This window comes from Pocillopora verrucosa, chromosome 12 (assembly GCF_036669915.1).
Source record: "Pocillopora verrucosa isolate sample1 chromosome 12, ASM3666991v2, whole genome shotgun sequence".
Taxonomy (NCBI): domain Eukaryota; kingdom Metazoa; phylum Cnidaria; class Anthozoa; order Scleractinia; family Pocilloporidae; genus Pocillopora; species Pocillopora verrucosa.
In genome coordinates this window covers 16,641,200-16,651,586 of record NC_089323.1, presented here as the reverse complement: position 1 = coordinate 16,651,586, position 10,387 = coordinate 16,641,200, and the positions used below count along the sequence as shown (strand labels likewise).

Genomic DNA, 10,387 nt, shown 5'->3' with positions numbered 1-10,387 from the left:
CAGTCCCACCTCCTCTGCGATCACTGCGGGGATGATGAAGGAGTTTGTATCCCTGTGGTGTTATTTCACTAAGAATAGCAGTGTCATTGTCTGTAAGCCAGGTTTCAGAAACAGCAAATAGATCTGCTTTGCTATCGCATACCAAATCCACAAACGACGCTGACTTATTTCTCAAAGATCGAGCATTGAGAAGGCAAAGCAACAATCGTTGCGTATCGTTCTTGATATTTTCCAACACTTGTTGAGGCTTGGGCACAATAATGTGGACCAAATTACGTAGACACGGCGGTGCACGATTGCCAACAGCGGTAGCATAGTCGCCGTTTGTCGAGTGTCGATTTCCGATTACAGCTTGAATAGCAGAGGGGCCAGGATTTAAACTTACATCACCAGATTTGATCAGTCGAATCAGTTGAAAACTGGAAGTTGAATTGTGATGATAGTTCACTCTAGCGCCGAGGTAACTCATTCCACGAAGTCGACAACCAAGATGGCGGCCTAATCTCCGAGTGGAGTTTGCTTGTTTGTTGCCCGTTATCACTTCCAACGAAGACATTGAGCTGCCAGAGCGAAGCGGTGCACAAGAGAAATAATATAGGCTATGTCCAGATAAATATTTCTCAGGGTGAAGACCAAATAAAAGCAATAAAAATGATAAAACTACGGAACTACTATTTACTATGGAACTTAACAGTCAAGAGTTTCTTTAGTTGGTGATCATTTCCTTTATTCTCGTGACCTTAATCTTTGATTCAGGGGTGATGTTGTTAAGAGAACTTAGATGCTAATTGATAAGGGTTGTCAAAAGTAAACTGTTATTATTTACCTTTGATCGTTAGACTCATCTTAGTGGTTAAGCAGTGTTTTATTTGATTACTGTTTGTCTCTTAAGGTAAAGTATCTCGGAAAAAAGCTTTACAATGAAAGCTTTAGAGAGGAAGGTGTCCAAGACGTTGGCAGTTCCACCTCTTACACCATGAAAGGTTTAGTTCCAGGCTCTACCTACGAGTTTCAGGTTTTCGTGAGCTCAATATGTGGATTCGGAGAACCCAGAAGGTTTCCTAATAGGATCGAAACAAAGATGACAGGTATACCTTGATGTAAACGATTATTTTCCTGTTCTAAAGCCATGCTGTTAGAATTTTAGTATCATTTGTTCCATAGATTATCAGGACCTTGTTTAAGTGATAACCTATTTTAGAGTTCCGTAAAAAATGAAAACATACGATATATATGGGAAGTAACTCCTATGAAATACAAAGATCATCTTTTCAGTGGCTTGCATATTTATAGAGGACGTTTCAGAGTCAGAGCTTACCCTGATCATGCTATCGGAGTGGCTATCTGAGAGTACAGTATCTTGCTTTATATTAGCTTGGCATGCTGGCGCATCCGAACTTAAAGCCGCTTGTTAGTTTACAAACATTTAGAGTCCTTTTTTGATGGCATCTTGATAAAATCAGACCACTTGTAAACTCTAAACGTAGACATAAGGATTCCTTTTCATCTTTGGACAAGAAAGAAGAAAAAACAGGAGAGTAAGGGAGAAAGGATTGTAAACATTACAGAACTATTAAAGTGAACATGTCATTTAGCTAAGCGCAAAGGCCGATTCCTCGAATATTAACCATAGGCTAGACATAAAAGAAAGACCGAGGACTTCTATTGATATTCTCCCCGAACTGTTCCAAGTATTGTTACGTGCTTTCATTGGGTATTTTCCAGTCTAAAGCTACATTATGGATGGATGCATCTTTTCTTTCTAGAAAATTGTGATAATTTTACTCACCTAGTACAAAATTTTCCTCTGTAGCTCCAATGGCCCCATTTGTACCTCAGTGGACTAATATGGAGGTCTCGGAGTTATCGGTCGAAATTAACCTCTGGCCTGTAGAGCAAAGAAATGGTCCAGTAAGGTGCGTGACCGTAGAATAGAATGTGTGGTATTCATTTATTAAGTTCATAATATACATGGAAAAAATACGCGCGTCTGATTGACGGAAAACGAGTCCATTTTTCATGTAACATAAGTGCAAATTACAAATAGCGCGCACGCGATGCGTTTTTCATATGAATTATTAACAAGTAATAACACGATTATCGTGTTATTTGGTTTAAATAAGCATTTGTAAATTTTTCAAAGACTAAAAATGGCATTTGTCTTTTAAAAACTTTCTCGTGCTTATTAACACCAAGTTGCACTCGAAATCATGTTGTTACCAACAAGTTTCAGGTGAAGTACTAGCATAAGTATTCCACTTATTCTAAAATGATGGATTTTTGATTTACTGTTGGTGTCCTTATTGGTTTTTGGTCGTGATCCCAAAGATGAGACAGACAAAGCGTCAGCCTATTTAACCCTTTTTCCCCTAGAAATGATTAATACCTAACTTCTCCCTTAACATCGATACAATATCCAGCGAATAATTAACGAGAATACTCAAACTTATTAGATAGAACTTGTTTTCTCGATCTAACACCAAATTCTCGTTACAAATTTACAAGGAAATGTGTAGCAACTAGAAGGGAGAATTAATGATCAGATCTTGAGAGTTAAAAGGTCAATAAACAATATACATTACTGTACGTTAATTTTTATTCACTCCACCTTTTATCTCAGGACTCTCAGAAACCTATTTATTTATTCATTTATTCATTATATTTTTAAATGAAAGATCAATGAGTAAACGTTACGACTCTTTTTCATGAAGATGTGAAGGAATTAAACGGAGTATGTGGGCAGAGTCTATTACAGGATTCTTAGATCTAAACCTGATGTCTTTAACGTCTATCAGTTTTAAAAAAGCGACGGAACGATGGTTAGAGTTTCATTGATAAGAATTTCGTTCTTGTTCATTATTTCAGTGCCTATCAGGTAATTGTTCTTAAAGTCTCTGATTGTGTTCAAGACTTGAATACAAACAACACGAACTTTTATCCATTTTATGTTGCTGCGGAGTTGAAAAATAACCCTGTCCATGAGAAGTCTTGGAAGTTTACTGTTGGTGATGGGAAATCGTATGGAGCCTTTGTTAACAACGAACTGGCAAGAGGAGAAAACTACATTGTATACCAAAGAGCCTTAACCGATTACAACGGTGTAAGTAAATTTTAATTTCAGTGAAATTTCTGCTTAGGGTCACAATCAATGAGCCAAAAGTTAGATCTGGTAAGTTAACAAAAATCGTATGAAAACCCCACGTTTTTACGGACATGTTGTTCGTGCTACATTTCTTTTCCTTATATCAAGGAATCAACAGAATTGTTGGTCACTTTTTGACCTTTTTTCCGTTTGACAGCAATTTTTAGAAGGAGATATCAGCAAAATCGCCATGATTTCTATTAAACCAGGTAAGTGATTCAATATTCACTAGATACTCAGAAAGCTCTATTTTCAGAAGTGATTAAAGACCTACGGTTAGTGTAGCGAGTGTTTGAACAATTAAAAATCTCTGCCCTGCTGGCCATGGGTAGGAAAAAATTCCAGCAAATTCGCTTGGATGGTTAATGTTTCATGCAGAATCCTGATTTGCATTTATTCATCGGCTGACCTTGCATATCATACAACACTACTACAGTAACATCCTTGTCATTATTATATGTCATTGACTCGTTTCACTGCGACAAAAACTCTTTTAATTTAATAAAGAGCAAACACGTGATTCGACGAAATTCAGCTTTCTGATGAACAAGTGCCGTAGCTTTGGCACGTGGACGTAACTTGTTCTCTTAGTGTTTGGGTTCATGCCCATCAACAATTCAATCATACGCTTTTTCTGCCAATACAATACAATACAATACAGTTTATTTTACGTCGGTAACGTAGGGGGTGGTTACCCAATCCCCCGAGCCTAATGGCTCAAGTTGAAAACGCTCGACATATAAAATACAGATGTGTATATAAATATATGTACAAGTTAAATATATGCATATCTGACGAAAAAAACGCAAAAATATCACCTAGCCCCCTAACCCTAACCCTAACCCTAATCCTGAACTTCCCCTGAAACCCTACCAGCCCTAATCACCTAACTTGTAGCCCTAACCCTGAAGCCTAATTACCAATTCATAACCCAACCCCTACAATTGTATACTAATACACTTATTACACTTACAGCCAAGCGTAGTTATGCAAGATAGGCCAGTCCTTAATTCTGCTAGAGTAGTTACCGATTTAACTGAAGATGGTAGCTGGTTCCAGGAATGAGAGATAATATATGAAAAAGAGCTATGAATATGGCTAGAGGTATTTACAGGCTGGGAAACATTAAGAGCAGAGGAGCGCAATTTGTTGTGACAGACAAAACTTAACTTTCCAAAACTTTCCTTTCTTTTTAACATGCAAGTATAACTTAGGACACCAAAGGAGAAAACTGTAAGTATTATGGAGTTTTGCAAACGCGCTCATTATTGTGCCATTTTGATTTTCAGCTGAAAGCCGAGTACTTTTCGCTGCTGTCATCGCTCTTTCTGTCATTGTGTTTTTCTCTCTTATTGTGAATGGTATCCTGATATGGCGGTTAAGACGAGCCGAGCCTAACAATAGAACAACCATAGTAAATAGTGGTATCCCTGTCCCACCTGGTGTTCATCAAGCGTCAGAACCTGGTGTTTATATGGAGCTGCAACCCAGGCCTTCTGACGGGCAGTCACGTGAACCACCTGAATACCAGTCACTGGACGACAGACGAGTGACCCAAGATTACTACAATATGGGAGTTTCGGAAGGAAGCTTGGACGAGAGGGGAGTAGTTTATGAAAATTTGGAGTAAAATGGGAGTGTCCTCCACTTGAAAAAAGGTGCGGATCATCGATATAGCCCTTCATATCAACAAGACCCGTGGTTTTGATTAAGTGATATTTTCTTTATCAACTCAGTTGATAACACTTAATTACCCTGATATTACATCTTGTTTGTTGCAGTATTGTATTGTTGTTACATCACTACACGTGTTGATTTTTTTTCTCAGTTTGAAATGAAAATGATATCCTTTGATGCCACAAACACAATACTTACTGAATCAGCAGGAGTTATATAATTTTCCTAAAAGTATGTCCTGTTAATGTCATTTGTACTAGAAAGCTGTTCTAGTTGAGGTAAGCCAGAGTAAAATTTTAGCACTTCATCGCTTCTATGCCGACCAACGCCGATTATATTTTCAAATCTTTATTTAAATGATTATTACAGGTTTTCAAAGTAATTTTCGGTGGAATTGTAAGGTATATTTAAACGTTGTTCGACGCTCGATAAATTATCGTCTTTGTAGCAAGTTAGTAAAAACAGCGAACAAAGGCCGCGAGACAGTTACGTGAAGGACGTGCGAGGACAGAAGCAAATGGCTTCGCTCCCTTGCCGCGGGTGTGCGCACGTGTGAATCGCGCACCTTGTTAGCCTGAGAAACGCAAACAATTAAGGATTGATTCATTGCGATTTCAAGCTGTAACTGAGCGATAAACTGGAAAAGGATAGTCTTAAATTAATGGTTGCTCTCAAGAAGGTCAGTTTTTGCATAAGAAGCGAAGGTTTTGTTCAGAAGAGAGGGAAAGCCACGATTCTACGAGGTAGACATGAAATGAGTGAAAGCGGCGAACCTAAAGTTCAGTCAACGATGATATAAATAGTTAATTTTGGCAACAAAATCTCAGTTCATTGACTTATTTGTATTTTATTTAAACTTACCCTTAGTTTGATTGTCCACCAGGCAGTTTCAAGGGCTTCAAAACCCACAAGAGCGAAAACGAATTTTTCGTCAGAATGATTCATGGCGTGTTCATGCCTCGAGGGACTGTTTGGACTGAATGTTCATAATTAACTTGAATATGTATTAGCATCAGGTAAATGAATACAATAAACCTAAATTTATTAATTTATTTTGTCACATTCCCTTACATGCTTTGGAAAGGATTTTTTTAAAAAATAGCTTGAAATCGATTAATAAGAAAAAAAAATTATTTACAACCCCGACTGAGATGAGCGTTTAACATTATTACATTTGAAATGTTAACGTGACTGTGGGAATTTTGCAATGAAATTCTTTTTTCACATAAAGGATATGAATCACAAGAACTTTGCCATATTGCAAAGACATATTGCAGCCACAGAAAACGTGTAGCAATATAGAAAAAAGGCTGGTTATATTATCTAATTCTTGTATATGTATTATTACTGTAGTTTTTCATTTACTCACTGAGAATTTGAAAAAAGACCACGCTCATGTCTTAAGCCAAGATATCGCTTGCACTGCGAGAACGCTGATGCTGAGTGAACGTTGGTGGATACGTCCGAACCTTTATGCACGTTTTCTGGCCCAGACCTCCTTCTTTTTGTGACACATTTTGCGATGTTTTTTGCCCATTTCCTTACGAATAATTTTATAAGTAACTGTCCCACTTTTTATGATTCCTCATATGGAGGGAACTTGATAAGCGCAAAATCGAAGGGCTAGGGAGGGTATGGTCAAGTACAGGTGAAATACATAGTATGTCATGCAGCACATTAGAGCTGCGCTACCTTTCCCCCCTAGAAAAATATCAGCTTGACAAAAATAGCCCCCTAACTTTTTCTGAAGGATGATTTTGTCTGTTACATTCACTGTTCTAAACATTCCAATTTTATTGCCTGTATGGTAATCACCATTTAAGGGAAGTGGCCTATGATATATTGGCCCTAACTCTTAAGATGGAAAATGCGTTGAATCATGATTACAAAACCAACAATGGTTGTACTTTGATGGCGATTGATACGAACATGATGACATTTAGATGATAACGTAATACGTTTAGCTTAACTTCCCAAACTAAACACTCTTATCAAAAGGCTCATATAAAAATCCTTACGAAAATGGCTGTTAATTATGCAAGAATAGTGAAAACATTATAAACAGGATTATTGAGCACCTCATGAAGTATAAAAGTGAGTTAAACTGGGAGAGAAATTAAGCTGGAGAATGCAAAATTAAGCAAGTTCGTTTTAATCACATTAATGGAAATTGAATGCTATTTTATTTTGTTTACAAATGAAAATACGCAGATTCAAGTCTTCAAATCATATCATTTATAGATATATTTGATGTAATAAGGGATAACGGGAGTCAAACAAGAATAGAAGTAGAAATAAATTGGGTTATATATCAACGATGCCTACCAAGAGGAAGCGAAAGTCGTTCCTGGAGTGCTCGGGTGAGAAGAGGATTACGTGCCAAGGAAAACGATAAATAAATCTCCATTCACTTATAACACCATCACGCAACTCATCAGAATCCTTGGTTCTTGGAGTGAGGACAAGGATGAGAAATGAAGGTAGCAACGGTAAAGAATACGAAATGCGTGCACACTGTTTACGTTGACAGACTAAAATCTCTTCAGTTGTCTTATCTTCTTATCTTTTATGGACCTCGATGTTCTACATGGCTAACCTACAGTACTAAAGACGATTCTGCGTTTAAAATAGCCTTCAAACGCAAATGGATCAATTTTGGCTACCCGGGCGCCAGTTTCCCGTGTAAAATTTCTAAATAAAAAAGGAAATTAGTGATAGTCATTCAATACTCCGGGAAAAGGTTCCACAGGTTTTATATATTCATTCATTCATTCATGCATTTCTCTATATTTACATTTTGTAGGATAACCGTTCTATTTTGGCGGCATTTCTCAAGCCAACTGCTTTCAGTTTTACTCTGAAATTTACCTCGTTTATCAATGCTGGTGTGGAATACTTAAAACAATGAAAAGCGAAACGGATACGAAATGAGTTTCTTGCAAGATTCTATTCGCTTTAATGACGGAAATAAAAACTGCACTTGTATTAGAAGATCAACTTTATCTTCACCAATACGATTTCTCACAGAAAGACGTAATAATCCACAAAACATAACATATGCTTGGGAAGCTAGGTTATGTAAAATATTTATTTATGTATTTATTTATTTATAACAACTTTATTTAATAATTTAATAACATATATTTAATAACATATATAATATAAACTATTGTAAACGATACCCCAAATATTTTATACTATGCAATATAAATATACACACTGAAACATTTTAAATACAAGCATATATCTATATAAGTATAAAATCTAAGTAAAGAAGACATATCGAAGATAAAAATTCTGTTGAAACGATGAATAATTAAATGATGTATAATATATAGAATAATTTAATTTTGTACTCATAGGCCTAGTTAAATAATGTTTATTTTGGAGCTTTCTTAAAAGTATTCATTGAGTCAAGTTCAACTACTGATGACTGTAAACTGTTCCATGTGTCGATATATCTGTGCCAAAAAGAATACTTTAAGATATCTGTACGGCAAAATGGTTTATAGAGTTTAAACTGATGACTTTTTCTTGATTACCTGTTACTGAAAGATATGTAATCATTAGTGTTTACGGAAGAGTTTCCTTTAATGAACTTAAAAAGCTGAACCAAGCTAAGATACTCTCTGCGTTGAACTAGCGTCGGTAGTTTCAAGGATTTCAGTCGGTCTTCATACAGAATGTCTTTACCAACGATCCATCTTGTAACGTTCCTTTGCACGCATTCAAGTTTTTCAATCAAATGTGCTTGGTGAGGATTCCACGCTTGACAGGCGTACTCGGGTATTGGACGGATCATGGCTTTATAACCAGTAAAAAGAGCCTTAGAGTGAGTTCCAAATGTCCGCTTGAGAAAGCCCAATAGTCTGTTCGATCTTGCAACAACAGGCAGTACGTGGGGTTTCCAAAATAAATCATCGGAAAGAACCACTCCAAGATGTTTGTGTGTAAATACTTGGTTAAGTAGCTTGCTATTAATAGTGTAGCTACACGAAGAGGGAGTTTTAGCCTTGGTGAACTTCGTGGACTCGCATTTGTCAGCATTTGTTCTTAAAAGCCATGAGCCACACCGATCAGTGACTTTATCTAGACTCTCCTGGGCAGTGATGGACGTTTGAGATGGAGGGCAGTAATTATAGATTAACATATCATCAGCAAACATGTCTGCAGGACTTGATAAAAATTCAGGGATGTCATTGACATACAGGATGAATAACAGGGGGGCAAGAATGTTCCCCTATGGAACACTAAATATGACAGGCGCCCAGTCAGATTGGCAGCCCTCGATTACGACACGTCGAGATCGACCTAGGAAAAGATTGGATAGCCAGGAAAGTAGAGAGCCGGTAATGCCAAAGCATTCTAGTTTGAGTAGAAGACGGTCGTGAGGAACCGAATCGAAGGCCCTTTCAAAGTCCAGAAATATCACATCGCTGGTAGAGAGTCGTTTATCTAGTGCTTTAGCCCATTCATGGAAAAGGTGTATCAACTGAGAGGTACAAGAGTAGCCAGGACGAAAGTAGATTATTTGATTCAATAAGTCGCTGATGATGTGCGGCTGCCATTGAGCTACAAGGTACCAGTCAACATTCGGTAGATTAAAATCCCCAAGCAAAAGGACATTAGACGATGGTAGAAATTTTTCTAGTGATTGGACCAGTTTAATTAGGGGACCATATCACTGATAGAGGAGCGGTGGTATACTCCAATAAAGTACGTTGAGCAGGGATTGAAATGGACTTCACTCCAAAGGAATTCACAGTCCGTTTCGAGGTCACAACGTCTATAACAGTAAATGTTATCCCCTAGAGCTAAAAAAAACCACCACCTTTTCCTAGGCGATCTCTTCGGTAGATATTATAATCAGGTGACCGGATTTCTTGATCCATTATATCAGGGTTCAACCATGCATGTTTCGGTTACAGCGATGATGTCTAATTCCTTTGTAGCGACCATAGCTTGCAGCTCAGTTCTCTTGTTGACAATACTACGGGAATTTAGACTACGTGATTTGAGAATTGAGGAATTGAGAGGCCCAGGGTTCAGTTGAATGTCGTGAGATATTAGAAGGAAAAGAATGAACAGATATTTTCTGGTAGAATAGCGACGGCGAAGCATCGATTTTCCAGATTTGTCGAACGTTTGGTGACTTATCGTTGGGAATGTAGCGGCCAAGACGAAAGGACCATTTGCGAATGAAGGCCTCTGATAGATAATATTATTTCTTAGGCTTTTCAGCAACACGCTGGCAAAAAATAGCGTCAGGAGAAACGAAATAAGCGGAGCCACATGTAGAGCGTCCGCCGTAGCCAATTACCACTTAGTAGTCCAAACATGAATAAAGGGGAAATTTTTTAAAGAAACTGTGGTGCTGCATCAGTGGGAGAATATAGCAAGTAATTCAGTCTTGATAATTGAGTTGAAAACGTAAATTAGCCTCTGTAAAGAGTTAAAGAGCTGACGTTTCGAGCGTTAGCCTTTCGTCAGAGTGTTGCAGAATTTTCCACTGCGTTAAGGAAAATGTCTGCGGAGCACTGGTTCGACCATCAATACGACTATATCTTT

At 37.6% G+C, this 10,387-nt stretch overlaps 1 pseudogene; it reads left to right on the top strand.

The window, feature by feature from the left end:
• The window catches only part of LOC131782504 (uncharacterized), a 20,369-nt pseudogene extending 14,506 nt beyond the window's left edge, over positions 1 to 5,863 (top strand).
• Positions 5,864 to 10,387: the final 4,524 nt, after the last annotated feature.